The sequence below is a fragment of the Schistocerca americana genome, chromosome 8 (genome assembly GCF_021461395.2).
Source record: "Schistocerca americana isolate TAMUIC-IGC-003095 chromosome 8, iqSchAmer2.1, whole genome shotgun sequence".
NCBI classification, from domain to species: Eukaryota; Metazoa; Arthropoda; class Insecta; order Orthoptera; family Acrididae; genus Schistocerca; species Schistocerca americana.
In genome coordinates, this window is record NC_060126.1 from 64725552 (window position 1) to 64743638 (window position 18087).

An 18087-nucleotide genomic window follows, 5' to 3' on the forward strand; every position below is an offset into this window, starting at 1 on the left:
CGTCATCATTTGTTGCAGGTCGCGGTTGACGTTTCACATGAGGCTGAACACTTCCTGTTTCCTTAAATAACGTTACTATCCGGCGAACAGTCCGGACACTTGGATGATGTCGTCCAGGATACCGAGCAGCATACATAGCACGCGCCCGTTGGGCATTTTGAATAGCCGCACATCAACACGATATCGACCTTTTCCGCAATTGGTAAACGTCCATTTTAACACGAGTAATCTATCACGAAGCAAATACCGTCCGCACTGACGGAATGTTTGATACCACGTACTTATACAAAGCGAAAAAAGTGGTCCAACTAAAACATTCATATTTCCTTACGTCTACACGAATATGTAATAAAAATGGAGGTTCCTATTTAAAAAAACGCAGTTGATATCCGTTTGACCTATAGTAGCGCCATCTAGCGGGCCAACCATAGCGCCATCTGGTTTCCCCCTTCAAGCTAGACGAGTTTCGTTCTTTGTAGTTTTATCGTTAGATGCTTATTTCGTGAGATATTTGGCGCGGTCACTATGAATGGACCACCCTGTAGACATGTATCCGGAAATGGGAGGTACATTCACCTGACGGTGGAGATAAAACGTCAGGACCAAGCAGTGGCCCACCAGCATGTGGGTAAGCGAGACGACCGTGTGTAACACACTTCACGGTAAGAGCCGCCATCCATACAATTACAACGTGTGCATGCCTGCCTTATTACCTACGGACTTGCCTCTGCGGCGACGTTTTCGTCACTGATTCGTCACGCAGGCCACCACGGAGCTGTGATGTCTGTCAGTCTCCCATGTTGTTCGTGGATGAGGCTACCTTTACAAGGGGCGGTCAATGTCCACAACAGACGCCTGTGGCCTAAGGGAAATCCCCGCCACTCGGTGGTAGCGAACCATCAGCAGCGGCTCAGCCTTAATATGTGGGCGTTGATTATTGGCCACAGCCTCGTGGGATCAACCACCCTTCCACGGCGCCTCACGGGTTATCCTGCCTCCCTTGCTTTAAGACGTGCCTTTGGTGGTGGTTCAAAGGGTAATGTGGCTGCATAGTGGTGCTCACCTCGCTGCCCTCTTGTGTGTGGAATTAAAACAGTACGATGTGTTCTCATGTGCGCTTTCAGTCGTTGATGCCTGCACTGTCGACGATCTTTTATCTACTCCTTCAAGTGGGTGTACGTCACTCGGAACGTATTTCCGACCGTATGGCCGCACGACCGTTTTTGCTCTTTATCCTCTCAGCGATCGTTTTCTGTAGTGTGTTACCATTCAGCAAAATCACCCTTACAGTTTTTTCACATAAAAATAAGACATTTCGCATCTTTGTACTAAATTTTAATTCAGTTTGAATACGCGCACTTTCATGCCATTAGTAATTAAAAATAAAAACACGCTATTTTTATTTTAAGAAATATGATCGAATATTCGTTAGTTAACATTTCAATTCTTTAGAAAATGTCAACTTTAATCCTTTGCCTGCCAATTTTATCTCAAAAATATTGGTGTATGGCCATTTAATTAATGTCGTAGACAGGAGTAATAATATGAAAAAAATATTTTCGGCCGTTTCGTATTCCAAGGCGAGTGGGGATAGTATATGCAGGATGCAGCATTATTCATAAGTACCTCTACGGTTTCAGACGATGACTGCTCAAAACCTACAAGACAAACTGAAAACACACACATCAGTAGAAAGAGCGTCTCTCCAAGTTTGCAACTCATATGGCCTTTGTGATGTGGCGTCAATTCGTGGGTGCAAGTTGTTAACGCGATGTGTCCGGGAAGGCTGGAAGGTAGCCCACTTTGCGAATCTGGGGAAATTGGTATGCCCGTCTGCTGGTGCAAACTGATTCGATGTGCCAATACGGTGACGAGGGTTAACAATGAAGCTTGAGGACAACACAGTCTACAGGTGCGATCTGTAATTGTAAGAAGTGTCCCAACCATTAGTAGGCTTCCCTTTACCAGTATGGAAATGTCGTGTGGCTACGGCCTCCCGTCGGGTAGGGTCGTTCGCCTGGTGCAGGTCTTTCGATTTGACGCCACTTCGGCGACCTGCGTGTCGATGGGGATGAATTGATGATGATTAGGACAACACAACACCCAGTCCCTGAGCGGAGAAAATCTCCGACCCAGCCGGGAATCGAACCCGGGCCCTTAGGATTAACAGTCTGTCACGCTGACGACTCAGCTACCGGGGCGGACCCTTTACCAGTAGGACACTGATATACAGCAATAACTTGCAACAAATTCCAGTTGGTTAACTGATAACCTATTGTGAAACACAATGTCCCGGTGTTAGTCAAAGGATTAAATAAATGTTAACAAAATTGCTACTAGAGAGAGAGAGAGAGAGAGAGAGAGAGAGAGAGTAGAATCGGCGGCCTTACGACTGCAAGATTAGAACGCTACATTCTGAGCTACAAGCAACTTCGATGAAAAGATCGAAATGTTTTTATAGTTTTATGCGTAACAACGCTCGGCAATCTTCAAAGGCGGTTTTTTTGAGAGTTTTTGTGAAGCGCACCGAACTAATTGCTTTAGAAAATTGCTACCTGGGTACTGACCTCGTAATCTTGCTAATCTGAAGGAAAACGAGAAGCGCAGAGCAATCGGTAAGGCCCTTGTGTGATTGGTTCAACTCGCCAAAGGTCAGCCACAGAGTTGTTTTAAACGACGGTGCGGAACTGTTGGAGTGTTTATGGACGACACTAAATTGAGCGGCTCCCTGCTGCCTTCTGGGCGCCGCAAACGGACAGGAAGGCGAGCACAGCGGCTGGTGCACGGTGCGGGGCCGGGGTTGCATAAGCGCGCTCGGCGCTCGGCGCGACACGTGCGCGCCCCACGTGCGCGCTTTCGCAAGGCCGGCGGAGCGGCGGTGGCCGGCGGTTATTTGCGGTCCTGGCCTTACCTGGCCGCGGCGCGCCTCCGCCTCTCCTACAGCTTCCCTCTTCACGGCCGGTACAGCTTTCTGCGTCGACGCGCGGCTTCCCAGGTGCCCCATATTACGAGGCCTCGTTTTGGGATGGCTCGTTCGTAGTTTACGTCGCCGTTGGCATCACGCTTGACAAGATCGGAATGATAAGAAAATGACACAATGTGTAAAATTTCCTTGGAGTTCTGTCTTCAGTTACGTACCTTACTTTCAGCATGGACAAAATAACATCAAGGGAGCATGGTATTGGTGGTTTGAGCAACAGATTTCACGCTACCCTTAATTTCTTAACCCTGCGCTCACTAGAAAATAAATGTTTACTATTAGCAGACTAAGAGTAGATCAAGTCTGTTATAATAAAACGAAATATTTATTAAAATTAATTCCAGGTCTGAGCTGCGGTTCCTGCCTTATTGACGAGGGCATTGTATACACTAACAGAATAAGTTGAATACAAACATCCAAGAAATTTAGAGTAGCTCTTACAATTAGTACCATGAATAGAAATGACGCAAAACCTAAATCAGGATGACCGGACGCGGGTTTGAACCGTCATCCTCCCGAATGCTAGTCCTGTGAGCTAACCACTGCGCCACCTCGCCCGGTCACACGACTTTTATTTCGTGTCTTTCAACAACGTAGATCGCAGACAACACATTTTCACGATTACTGGTATTTAATTATTTTTTGCGCACTGAAGACGTGATATAGTTTTAATGTGGTATATACTGTCAGGATACGGACAGACGCAGAAAATTGCGCAGATTCTCACACTCAGGTTGCCACGTAATCGTACTGTATGTAGTTTCATAATGGAAAAATGCCTTTGACACACATGTGTTGACCGAAATATTTTACCACGTTTACAGCCTCGTTACTCTTCGCTCATTACTCTTCCAAAGGACAATAACGTAGACGTCCTGAACAATTTTGGTGTAACAGAATGTGTCTTCAAAATTGGAATTGCATTGTAGACCCGTCCATTACATCTGCACATGCACGGGTTGCTTTCAGTTGAAACGGCAAACGGTCTCATAAACAGCTCGAAAACAGACGTAATCGGCAGTGTTCTCAAAACATTTAGAAAACTCTCCTTGCAATTTTTGCAGTGCCACACTAAAGTCTTCAAACCTTTCGTTTTCTTTAACGTCACTGAGGTTAGGGGAAGTGAACGATATTTTTTTATCTGACGATTGTCTCTTTTAATGTGTCATCAAAACAGAAATAATGAAATAATCTGTTCTTCACCCTACAATGTTTACTGTGCGCTGTGTGCAGTCAAGTTCACTTAAACCCATTCCAGATGTTCTAATTTTCGTTCCTGCTTTCCTTTTTCCCTTATAAATTCAACGATAACGGGTTTTAAACAAAAAATCCTTCCATGCATTCTTCCCGACTTAACCAACATAATTTGTACTTATATGTTAAGGCTCCATACCCTTCGTTGAATTTCATCGAAAGCTGTTGCATTTGACACTATAATTACGTGTGCGACTTCAGAAAATTTCCAGTTCGTACCATTTATTTCATCACGTGCTCCCCGCCTCCTAAATTAGAAGAAAGTGCTTTTTGATCTGCCGAACAGTGAATCCCATTCATCGGTCGTTGTAATATTTTGCTCTTTCATCGTGAAGTAAATCATTACATTCTTTTTGTATGATGATGTAATGCCATTCCGTAGCAAATCTGCAGTACCCATCGATTATGCGATTGCACAGTGTATATTGAGAATTCTTATCCTCTTCTGTCATTCCCACTCATTTTAAAGGCCCCTTTCTGTGCAAACAGCCACTGTACCTGTGAACTTCGTGATAGCGCGGACAAACAGCGAAGGGTAAGCAGCACTGACACCACGATTCTGACAAAATGAAGAATGTCGTTCCGACCGAAAAATGCTGCACTACAGTGCTAAACAAAATTCGCGCTGTACCGGTTACTTCTGAGAAGGACCGAGCAAAGCCGAGACGCTACAAACGTACCCCTCTTTTAGTCAGGGTATGCCATAAAGTTCATTTAACCTCTTGTCGGTTCGTTACCTTCTCATCAAATTACTTTATTTACCCATCTGTAATTAGAGCATTCTTCTGTGACACCACACTTCAGTAGATCCTACTCACTTCTGACCGGTACTTCTAACCATTCTCGTTTCACTTATGTACAAAGCTACGCTCCAAATACCTTCAGGAAAGACTTCCCACGACTTAAATTCTAATTCGTTGTTAACGTCTTTCTCTTTTTCAAAGAAGCTTTTCTTGTTATTTCCAGTTCACACTTTACATCGTTGGTTTCTGTTGCTCTCATTTTCTTGTCTAATTTCCTGAGCATCACATTGATTCACGGGACACCGATCCAGTGCTGTATGGTGTAGCCAGTGCTGTATGGTGTATGCAGGTCTGTACTCTGTTCGAGCTTTCTTAGCTTGTCCATGTCGGCGCAACAAATGTGACCTAGCGTTGTCATTTATTTCAAGCAACAGTGTCCTTTTATTATTTACAATTCTCTGTACACATCTTGATAATGTGTCTCGGTAATGAGCTGAGTGTTTATTGCTACTTGTTCTAAGAAAATAGTTTCAAGATATAACAGTTTACGAAATCCAAAATATTAATCTCATAACTTTTCCAGCTAGGAGTAGTGTTTCAGATTTTCTTTCTGTCAGGGGTATTTCTATGAACATCTGTAGATTTTCAATGTTCTTCGGACTGGGAATGTTGTACCAAAATTTCACCAACATTTGAAATGCTGAATTAGAAACAAGTCGCTGCTGACAAATTTCGCCTTTCTGATCCCTGTTTCTAGGCGTAGGCATTCAAGGATCCAGGAGTGCGCAAACTTTTCGGTAATTAAGCTACTAGATAACGTGTTCCACACGCTCTTGTGAAACTCCCAATTATTCTTTGAGCGTTCTCCAATGTGCTAATCACCGTAATTCGTTTCTTGTAGCATGTCCGCGGATGATGAAAAAGGTTGAGCCACTTGACTTCCGCCAGTATCTCTTCCAAACTTTGATCGAAGTGAAGCACTGTTATCCGCCATATCAGTTATAAGCTGCATCTTGTAAACACTAACAGCCCAATGTTACTCGCCTGTCGTACTCCCGAAGTTACTTTTAACTCTTACGATTTTGCTTTCTTAAGCACGACGAGCTGAGTTATATCTCATAGGAGGTCATGAGTATTTACATTTGTGCGAAGACATTAGTGGCGGATCTACTTGTTGTGTTCTAATAGAAAGAATCGATAATGGAGAGCGAGGTCGTTTTGCTTATCAAACCCCACTCTCCCCCTTCCCAACCCGCACTCTGTACGGAAAAATGACATTAATTTTGAAAAGTAGGCGTTTTCTGATTGTTCCTTCAGGGGCTTCGTAGGCAGTATGTCTTTGAACTGGTATATGTTACACAGTCGATAGTAACTTTTGCCAAATACGCCGTTCCGCGTGTACAGGAAGTGCTGTGTTATTAACTAATTGCCTGCCTGGTATAAAACGCTGGTGGCCTCGCGTACCTCCTTGTAAGTGTGGCGTTGTTAGCGTGCAGCACGAAAATAGAGATTACAGTAATTAAAAGTATTCTGCTGCTAGTAACTTCAGTATGCTAAAGACATCCAAAATGAACTTTCAATCGAGATTTCCAAACGAAGATACTGCGAGTAATGAAAGCAACAAAATTTCCAATAGGACAATTTGCCAATTTGGCGAGAGGCACATCAGAGTACTTGCAATTAATATAAAGTTTACGGCAGGAAGTCCGATTTCAAATTGAATTATGAAACTGGCAAGGAATCTCAGGGCTTGAAAGATATTGTGTACTGGTGAGAGACTGACTACACGATCAGACAAGTAGAACATTGCTAGGATAATGCGCTGCGTTATTTTCCTGTCGTAGTAAGATTCAGTTTACTGTCAAGTTTGGTTTATCACGAAAGTCACGAGTGGTTAAGGCCTAACAGAACTAAATTTGTTTTTGTTAAACATATTGCCTGAGAGGAACGGTATCTTCGGCCATTCACTTAAGAAAGATGCAAGTAGAATAAACTGGTCGTTATGTAACAAGCGCTTGGCTGCTTCTTTATCTCCACAGCATGTCACGCCATTCTCATTAGTTAATCTTATCTTTTAGGTAGTGTTACATTCATGAGGTGGGGTGTCCCTCGGGTGTAATTTGTTGTGCTTTTGAATGAACTTCCATATCAAGCTGAGTTACTCTTCATGTGCCTTCTGTTTCTGTTTCGCCAAAACGATGACACCTTACCTTTAATAAACACGAGGAGGTATAATAATGAACATGAAAAAGACACTACACAGTGCTTACCAGATCGTGGCAGCCTGTTTACTCGAGCTGGCGGGTCCTGTATTTGCATTTGTCAGCTCTGCTGACCAGCAAGGTCGGTAAATACATTTAAACTGTCAAAGGTAATAGAGGGAAGGAGGACCGCAGTGAAACGTCCCTTCGACGATGTCAGTAGAGACGGATAAGCTAAAGCAGGCAGTTTTCATCTGGTAGTCGGGGAGCCAAAGAAGTTTGCCGTGTTCCTTTGGAGTATGCTACGGAATCAATTGGTGAAACAAGCTGTGGACAACAATTATATTTATGAAAAACCGGCTAAAACTCTCGTTCTGCCTAATGTGCTCATTTGTAACATCGCTTTATGTCACTAATCTAGAGCACAGGCGGTCCAGGGCAGACACGTTCACCGTTGAGATTAAACTTTGTCTTTGAAGCAGAAGTTTACAACTACTTAATGGGATAGCTTTTTGAGGTGTTTTTTTTTTGTCTGGACAGAAATAAACTGCTACTGCTGGTTGTCTCGTCTGTTCGCCAAGTACTGAAGACACTAAATAAGTCGGTCAGATGATTCTAAGAGAAATAATACGAGAATAACTATCGGGGGCTTTTAACCTGGTCAGGATAAAGCGAGTTATTCGATTTCATTTCCAAAAAGAATGTAGTAGTGTCAAAAGCTGCGGAATTATAACAACAATATGATAAAAAGACCCGCGGGAGATTAACCGAGCGATCTCAGGCGCTGTAGTCATGGACTGTGCGGCTGGTCCCGGCGGAGGTTCGAGTCCTCCCTCGGGCATGGGTGTGTGTGTTTGTCCTTAGGATAATTTAGGTTAAGTAGTGTGTAAGCTTAGGGACTGATGACCTTAGCAGTTAAGTCCCATAAGATTTCACACACATTTTTTTGATAAAAAGAATTGTAACGAAATGACCACATTTACGTATGTCTTCTGCCCATACGTAGTCAACAGTGCGTTTACTACTGAAAAGTTGTACGATTGTAAGATCTCGTCTGTTTGTCTTGCTCCTTTGATTTGAGCTAGAATATTAAAGGAATTATGCATTTTGTCTAAAATTTGCGTGATAAGGTTGTATTCTCGACATACAGAAAACGAGTAGAGAAATCGAGGTAGGCAGAAACCAGCTTTCTTTACAGTACACGTCACTGGAACACTACTTGACCACTCCACTATGACAGAACTGGTTACCGTTCTAGAATTAAATATCCATTTTAATTTGAATTCGCATATCTTTTCGCCGTGGATCTATGGATGAGTGTTTAAGGATCACTCTACAAATCCCATGGTCTGTCCCAGGAATTTTATGCCCCTTATCGATTCTATCATCTCTGCTAGTTATTTGTTCGTGTGTAAAATGTAGAGTTGCGCCATGGTTGGAAACTGCACACTTTCTTTTAACTTGTTCAGCAAGTCAGTTCAAAGATGGGAAGAAGCAAGGACAGGCTACCTTCAAAAGGACCTTGTCTGGTTAAGCATTGTGGTATTGTACTGACCTTTGGGTTAGGGAAAGCTGTACCTGTAATAACATTTTACCCTCAATAAAAATGACTGTACCTGCAGCAAGAATTGTTTTACTTGAAACGGAATCGGGCGTATACGTGCTTGATGTATAACTGTACGAGAAGTATGCGAAATATACGTGCCTGAAGCGATTTATGGAAATGGCGGGAAACCTAAATTTGGATGCGAGTCCAGTGTGCTAGCCAGTGCGCTACCCCGCTCGGTGATACCAGTGAGAAAGAGGGAGGGGAGTGGACTACAAACTCATTGTTGATAAAATCGTGCATGTATTCAATCTGTCGGGATTGGGACTGCGAGACTCAAAAGGTACACAAGTCATTGCTTAAAGACTGTTTTTAAAAAATCTCTGTGTTATGAGGAACTTTACTGAGCTTTGGTAGAAATATTCTCGTATTTTTATAAGGCTCTTAAAGTATTAACGCCTTTGTGCAGGAAGTACCAATATTGCTTGCTTCAACCAGTGTAATGTCACCTGCCTGTAACTGGGCTGATTTGTTCGAGACAAGTAAATTGTATTCTCCAGCTGACGAGCAGACCTCTTTGTAGACGCGTGTAATTGGAACTGCTCCCCATTTGCTGACACGCGGATTTGTGTTATAATGCTGCTTTTAACCTTTTTGTGAATGTGCGGCTGTGTGATGGCTCTGTCAGGGTTCATACGTGTGTTTCATTAAGATTATGTTATTCGAAGTTACACTCACAGTATTTTGACACGTCTGATAATGTTTCGTGGTGAGTTCTGCAATTCAAAAATGTTCAAATGTGTGTGAAATCTTATGGGACTTAACTGCTAATGTCATCAGTCCCTAAGCTTACACACTACTTAACCTAAATTATCCTAAGGACAAACACACACACCCATGCTCGAGGGAGGACTCGAACCTCCGCCGGGAGGTCTGCAATTATAGCATAATTTATTGGGCGAAATACACTGACAAAATGGACTGACACAGTTATTCAAACACCTGTGAGTTTTGAGTTAAACAAATAGAAGGTAGCCGTCCAAAATAGATTCAGGGCGTAGATTGGAGTCAAATTCAATTTAGTTAGCTGATAGTGGCCGGCAGAGTGAAAGTTCCATGTCAGCGAGCACGCGAGAGAATGAATGCTCCGATTTTCTATTTTTAAACGGCCACGCACGCACCGGTATGGTGACCATCATAAAAGTTGTACTGCCATCTAGGCGTAGTTAGTAGTTATCTAGGAGCTCACAGACTGTGCGTCTGGATAGGGTTTCCCACTAACAGAACCCATCGAGGTGATAGAAGGTGGACCAAAAGCGATTAAAGAGTGCCATGTTTAAGAAAAGAGGGGAAAAAGGTGTCAAAGAAAAAAAATCCCTCTGCGTCAGCCAGGATGCCTAGTTAAGATTAGTAGCGGGTTTCCTCGGTTGCTGCGACGGATCGTGGAAGGGTAAGTACGGTTAGTTTTTGGGTATTGTGCAGTGCTCGGTACCAGTGTCATAGCATAGGTTCGGTATGAAGAGAATCAATCTGAATCGACGTGAGGTACCGCTCATACTGGGAACCGACTATGTCCCCTGGACCAGCTGCGGCGTCACGTGCCACAGTTGTCATATGACTGGTCGACTGGTCATTAAATCGTTCGCTTAGTGTGGACTTTGCTTGTGTTTAGTGTGCAAATTGGCCTCCCCGCTGTAGCAGGCTGGGCGGCTGTGCGTTCAGCTGGCAGTGCAGGGGTTCGCCGATATTTGGATTGTTTGTGTACTTCAGTTTGCCATCTGTAATTAAGTGTTCAATTAAAATTACTGTGTTGACGTCTGTCACTTGTAACTGCAGCGTTGCCACATCGGGAACCGCTCGGTTATGTGGCGCAAAAACCCGGCTGGTCGCTACACAAATGTGTAAGGCGAAACAATGTTGGAAGTGGCTGGCGCGAAGTATGTCGGAAATGGGAGATTGTTGTGGGTTGGCAGGAGAGCCAACACCCTGTGACTAGAGGAAGCCGAAAGGCACGCGTTTTAGCTCACGCCGGCTGGCGTGAGGTCTGGAACAGGACAAGGAAATTAGAATTTAGAAAAACGGACGTAGCTGGTGGAATACTTAACTTTAATCTATTAATGATGAGCGTCGCTCTTGACTGTACATGATTCATAATATCAATAGTAACTGAACATGGCGTCTTGCTAGGTCGTAGCAAATGACCTAGCTGAAGGCTATGCTAACTACGGTCTCGGCAAATGAGAGCGTGTTTTGTCAGTGAACCATCGCTAGCAAAGTCGGTTGTACAACTGAGGCGAGTGCTAAGAAGTCTCTCTAGACCTGCCGTGTGGCGGCGCTCGGTCTGCAATCACTGCTAGTGGCGACACGCGGGTCCGACGTATACTAACGGACCGCGGCTGATTTAAAGGCTACCACCTAGCAAGTGTGGCGTCTGGCGGTGACACCACAGAGATGCTCTGTCCACAGCTGGTTTTAAGTAATCCATGGTTGGATTGCGGCAGACGATGCGTTTTGTAGCCCTGAATTTAAACTCGTATCCTAAGATAACCATAACCTCGTTCAGCGTCTACGAGAAAAAGGCGGCGAACAATCGGCGACAGAAGTAAAACCACGATCGTTTTGTTCACGGCGATTAAAGATAATCCCTAGAAGTAAACTCAAGATAGAAAAAACTCAGTTTCAGCCTTATAAGCAAACTGTAATTTTTCGCTACCATTGCTTACCTGTAACTATTTTCACATTGGCTACACGTGCTGCCGTGTTACCAGGCGATGAGCAGTACTTGGTTGTAGATCATAAGCGACACAAGCAGATTCCAAACGAAAAATTACGATAGGAAGAAAAATAAGAGCAAATAAAAAATCAATACGATGGTAAAATGTCGCAGCAAAGAATTGTAAATAAACAAAATTGCATTTAAGCTAGGAAATTGAATAAACATAATAATTAAACTCCTCTGATTAGATTTAGAAGCAAAAAAAATATTTGGCACTCAGCGAGATTCTTATCAATGTGCTTCTACACTCAGGTTTATCGCTATCCATTGCACTAGGCCACAACACCGGGTTAGGTGGTTATGTTTATGACCTGAGACCGGATTATATGCATCATAACATCCGTGAAATATGCATGAAAAGTGTCAAAGTATGCAGGATCAAATAATAAAAAACAAGTTAGTTACTGTGTGCATTATATCTCAAAGTCGAACCACGCTAAAAATCGGGACATATAGAACACTGATATCATTTTCTGAATACTTTCTGGTAGAGGTTAGGAAGGAGGCCTTTCTAGGATTATTTTCTAAAAATTTGCAAAATGGGATCGCACACCGTGTTCCAAGAATTGTTCCTTCTTTGCTATTGTTGCCGGTAACAAGCGGATTGCGCTGCGAGTGAGTCACAGCGAAATATTCATATGTACGAGACGAACGTATACATCGCACGTAGATGGGCACGCTCAAAAACTCCGTAATATTTTAATTAAAAAAACAACATACAATCATGAATTTTTTGAACAGCATTGATTTTTAATTATCACTTTTAGACCAAAGCATGATTTACAATTCATTTTACATTTTTCTACTATTACTTAAAACATTTTTATAAGCAGAAAAGGATGCTTCTACGTCAACTGAGGTAACTGGGCAGTATTTGAATTTGGGTGCTATGTTGGCACTTATTGTTTCTGGTAAAAGTTCACCCGTCCCAATAATATCAATCTGGCACAATGATTCAAAGCCTGGGCTATTGCTTAAAATGTTTTCAAACTTTTCTTTAACTTTTCTTGGGAATACCTCCGGCAATGAGGAGTTCACTAGAATAATTTTATTCATTAACTGAATAGGTGACGGAATCCCACCTCTAATTGACAAACCAGGGACTCCTAAGATACGACTCGGCAAACGAATGGTAACGAAATGGAGAGCTATTAATATCAATGGGGGCTACTCTGGGAAGAAGGTAGAGCTGGCAGAGGCTGGAAGTAAGACGGGGTTGGACGTTTTAGCTGTTAGTGACATTCGGGTAAGGGGTGAGAAAGAAGAGAAAGTGGGAGATACAAGGTCTACCTGTCAGGAGTCAAAGCAGGAATAGCACAACGGGGTGTAGGGCTTTACATAAGGAAAGAAATGGAACCCAGCGTAGTTGCAATAAGGTATGTAAACGAACGACTGATGTGGCTAGATTTGACAGTGTCTAGTAAGAAAATTAGGATTGTCAGTATATTCGCATTGTGAAGGGACAGATCAAGATAAGATGGATAGTTTGTATGACGCACTCAGTGATGTAGTTTTTAGAATAAAGGACAAGGACAGTGTTCTGCTCATGGGTGATTTTAATGCCAGGATTGGAAATCGAACAGAAGGGTATGAAAAGGTTATGGGTAAATTTGGAGAGGATATGGAGGCCATCAGGAACGGGAAACAACTCTTGGATTTCTGTGCCAGTATGGGCTTAGTAATCACAAACTCCTTTTTTAAACATAAGAACATTCACCGGTATACTTGGGAAGGCAGGGGAACCAGATCTGTCATTGACTATATAATAACAGATCAGGAATTCAGGAAGGCTGTGAGGGACACACGTGTATTCAGGGGATTCTTTGATGACACTGAGCACTATTTAATCTGCAGTGAAATTGGTATTGTGAGGCCGAAAGTGCAGGAGGTCAGGTCCATATGTAGGAGGACAAGAGTGGAGAAACTTCAGGCACTAGCACATAACAGTGATCTCAGAAAGGTACCAGTTAGTTGAATGTAGTCAATTACAGGCATTGGAAAAGGAATGGACAAGGTACAGGGACACAGTACTAGAAGTGGCTAAAGAATGTCTTGGGACAGTAGTGTGTAAAGGTAGGATGAAGCAAATAGCTTGGTGGAATGACACAGTCAAGGCAGCCTGTAAAAGAAAAAAGAAGGCGTATCAAAAATGGCTACATACTAGAACTCAGGTAGACAGAGAAAGTTATGTTGAAGAAAGAAACAAAGCCAAACAGATTATTGCAGCATCCAACAAGAAATCTTGGGAAGACTTTGGAAACAGGTTGGAGACTTTGGGTCAAGCTGCTGGAAAGCCATTCTGGAGTGTAATTAGCAGTCTTCGAAAGGGTGGTAAGAAGGAAATGACAAGTATTTTGGAATGGTCAGGAAAACTGCTGGTGAATCCTGTTGATGCCTTGGGCAGATGGAGGGGATATTTTGAAGAGTTGCTCAATGTAGGTGAAAATGCGATCAGTAATGTTTCAGATTTCGATGTACAATGGGATAGGAATGATGATGGAAATAGGATCACATTTGAGGAAGTGGAGAAAATGGTCAATAGATTGCAGTTCAATAAAGCGGCTGGGGTGGATGAAATGAAGTCGGAACTCATCAAATACAGTGGAATGACAAGTCTTAAATGGCTACACAGGATAATTGAAATGGCGTGGGAGTCGGGACAGGTTCCATCAGACTGGACGAAAGCAGTAATCACACCAATCTTTAAACATGGAAACAGAAAAGATTGTAACAACTACGGAGGTATTTCATTAATCAGCGTTGTGAATAAATCTTCTGAGGTATTGTTGAAAGGAAAGTGCGAGTATTAGTTGAGGACAAATTGGATGAAAATCAGTGTGGGTTTAGGCCTCTTAGAGACTGTCAGGACCAGATCTTTAGCTTACGGCAAATAATGGAGAAGTGTTACGAGTGGAATAGTGACTTGTATCTATGCTTTACAGATCTAGAAAGGGCATATGACTGGGTTCCTAGGAGGATGTTATTGTCTGTTCTACGAGATTATGGAATAGGAGGCAAACTTTTGCAAGCAATTAAAGGTCTTTACATAGATTGTCAGGCAGCAGTTAGAGTTGACGGTAAATTGAGTTCATGGTTAAGAGTAGTTTCAGGGGTAAGACAAGGCTGCAACCTGTCTCCACTGTTGTTCATATTATTTATGGATCATATGTCGAAAACAATAGACTGGCTGGGTGAGATTAAGACATGTGAACACAAAATAAGCAGTCTCGCATATACAGATGACTTAGTTCTTGTGATGTCACCGCCAGACACCACACTTGCTAGGTGGTAGCCTTTAAATCGGCCGCGGTCCGTTAGTATACGTCGGACCCGCGTGTCGCCACTATCAGTGATTGCAGACCGAGCGCCGCCACACGGCAGGTCTAGAGAGACTTCCTAGCACTCGCCCCAGTTGTACAACCGACTTTGCTAGCGATGGTTCACTGACAAATTGCGCTCTCATTTGCCGAGACGATAGTTAGCATAGCCTTCAGCTACGTCATTTGCTACGACCTAGCAAGGCGCCATTATCATTTGCTATTTATCTTGTGATGCATGTACCGTCAGACCGATGTTTACCAATTATGGATTAAAGTTAAGTGTTCCAGAAGCTACGTACTTTTCTTGCTGGTATAATTACTTTACCTGTTCCAGACCTCACGCCAGCCTGCGTGAGCTTTAACGCGTGCCTTTCGGCTATCTCATAGTGGCTTGGCTGTTTTGTCAAGTCACAACAGTTGTGATGGCAGATTCGATTGAAAGTTTGCAAAGTAATATTTCAGAGCTACATCACAAATGTAAGGACTATGGTATGAAGATTAGCATCTCCAAAACGAAAGTAATGTCAGTGGGAAAGAGATATAAACGGATTGAGTGCCAAATAGAAGGAACAAAAAACAGGTGGACGGTTTCAAGTACTTAGGATGCGTATTCTCACAGGATGGCAACATAGTGAAAGAACTGGAAGCGAGGTGTAGCAAAGCTAATGCAGTGAGCGCTCAGCTACGATCTACTTTCTTCTGTAAGAAGTAAGTCAGTACCAAGACTAAGTTATCTGTGCACCGTTCAATCTTTCGACCAACTTTGTTGTATGGGAGCGAAAGCTGGATGGATTCAGGTTACCTTATCAATAAGGTTGAGGTTACGGATATGAAAGTAGCTAGGATGATTGCAGGTACTAGTAGATGGGAACAATGGCAGGAGGGTGTCCACAATGAGGAAATCAAAGAAAACCTGGGAATGAACTCTATAGATGTAGCAGTCGGGGCGAACAGGCTTAGATGGTGGGGATATGTTACACGCATGGGAGAAGCAAGGTTACCCAAGAGACTCATGGGTTCAGCAGTAGAGGGTAGGAGGAGTCGGGGTAGACCAAGGAGAAGGTACCTGGATTCGGCTAAGAATGATTTTGGAGTAATAGGCTTAACATCAGAAGAGGCACCAATGTTAGCACTGAATAGGGGATCATCCTATCTGGGCGCGTATTGTCATCCATGAAGAATGTTCGCCAATGTGCTGTCGATATGGTTGCAGTGTCTGTCGGAAGATGGCATTCACGTATCGCACAGCCGTTACGACGCCTTCCATGATCACCAGTGGTGTACGTCGGCCCCACCCAATGCCACCCCAAAACAGCAGGGACAGTGTGTCTAAGGCGTTCAGCCTGACTGTGTTGCCTCCAAACACGTCGCCGACGACTGTCTGGTTGAAGGCATATACGACACTCATGCCAATCCTGAGCGGTCCATTCGGCATGTTGTTGGGCCCATCTGTACCGCGCTGCATGGTGTCGTGATGGCAAAGATGGAGGTCGCCATGAACTTCGGAAGTGAAATTGCGCATCGTGCAGCCTATTGCGCATAGTTTGGGTCGTAACACGACGTCCTTTGGCTGTACGGAAAGCATTATTCAACACGGTGGCGTTGCTGTCAGGGTTCCTCCGAGCCATACTCCGTAGGTAGCGGTTATCCACTGCAGTAATAGCCCTTGGGCGGCCCGAGCGAGGGCATGTCATCGACAGTTCCTGTCTCTCTGCATCTCCTCCATGTGTGAACAACATCGCTTTGGTTAACTCCGAGACGCCTGGACACTTCCCTTGTTGAGAGCCCTTCCTGGCGCAAAGTAACTATGCGGACGCGATCGAACCGCGCTGTTGACCGTCTAGACATGGTTGAACTACAGACAACACGAGCCGTGTACCTCGTTCTTGGAGGAATGACTGGAACAGGTCGGCTGTCGGACCCCCTCCGTCTCATAGGCGCTGTTCATGCATTGTTGTTTACATGTTTGGGCGGGTTTAGTGACATCTCTGAACAAAGGGAATGTCTGTGACACAACATCCACAGTTAACATCTGTCTTCAGGAGTTCTCGGAACCAGGGTGATGCAAAACTTTTTTTGATACATGTTTAGCATCATTCTCTTTTTCTTCTTCTGCCGAGCATTGCCCGTGGTCGTAGGGTCTGCAATGTGCTTCAACACTTGTCACACGTTTCAGTGTAATACGGCTGCATCGTATTTCAGTTTTTGGCGATAAAACATTGGAAACAGTAACAACTGTAAACTGTAAAATAGCGAGTAGTAACCGCACGGAGCGTCCTAAAGTGGAATGACCACATGAAACTCATCGTGCGGATTGTCTGAGATTGATAGGAAGAACCGTACGGAAGTCTAATTCATCCACGAAAGAAGTGGCTTACAAAACATTAGTTATACCGTTTCTTAGATCTTGTTAGTCACTCTGGAATCCTCACCAGGTGAGATTAATAGAAAAGATACAGAGGATTCTACGAACAGTGGAGCGTTTCGTCACAGTTTCGTTTATTAAGCGCAAGAACAACGGAGATTTTGGAATGAAAGTGGCAGACGCTGCAAGAGGGACGTGCATCACTGGGGCGTTTACTGACTCGAGAGCTTATACTCCAAGAAAGGGCCGGCATCACGTTAGGTCGGTGCGTAAGTTCGTAGAGCTTCTGTTTCGTATGTTGGTATTCTGGTGGTTATGGATTTATTTCTAGATTTGTAGTTAACTGTTGCTATTTGAGTCTACATATTGTCACTTTGTCATTTGGGACAGTGAGTGGAGCTATAGATGCTAGAAAATATAGTGCCAAGTGGAGAAATCGGAACATTTTCGACATATTCTGTTTGATGTCAATAGGAGGGTGACAGGAGCGAAGGCATCCAGAAACATTTGCGCCGTGTATGAGGGTAATGCCACTGGACAGAGCACGACAGGAGGATCGTTTTGACATTAGTGACTCTCCACGTTCGGGAAGACCTTCGGGGTTTGTTAAAGATCGTTTAAACTCACTAATTCACAACGACCCATGTCAGTATTCTCGAGAACTGACAAATGTGATGAACTGTGATTATTCAAGCATCGTGCGACATTTGCATGCAATGGGGAAGGTTTAAAAATCGTGTATATAGGTAACGCATGCTCTAAGCCAAAGTCACATAAATCAACGGGCGGCCGTATGCGCACCTCGGTGGCCGTATGCGCATCTCTGCTTGCTCCTCGTCAGTTGTCTCGTGAACAGCACCGACTATTCCTAATCTGCATAGTTACTGGTGACGAAAAATGGT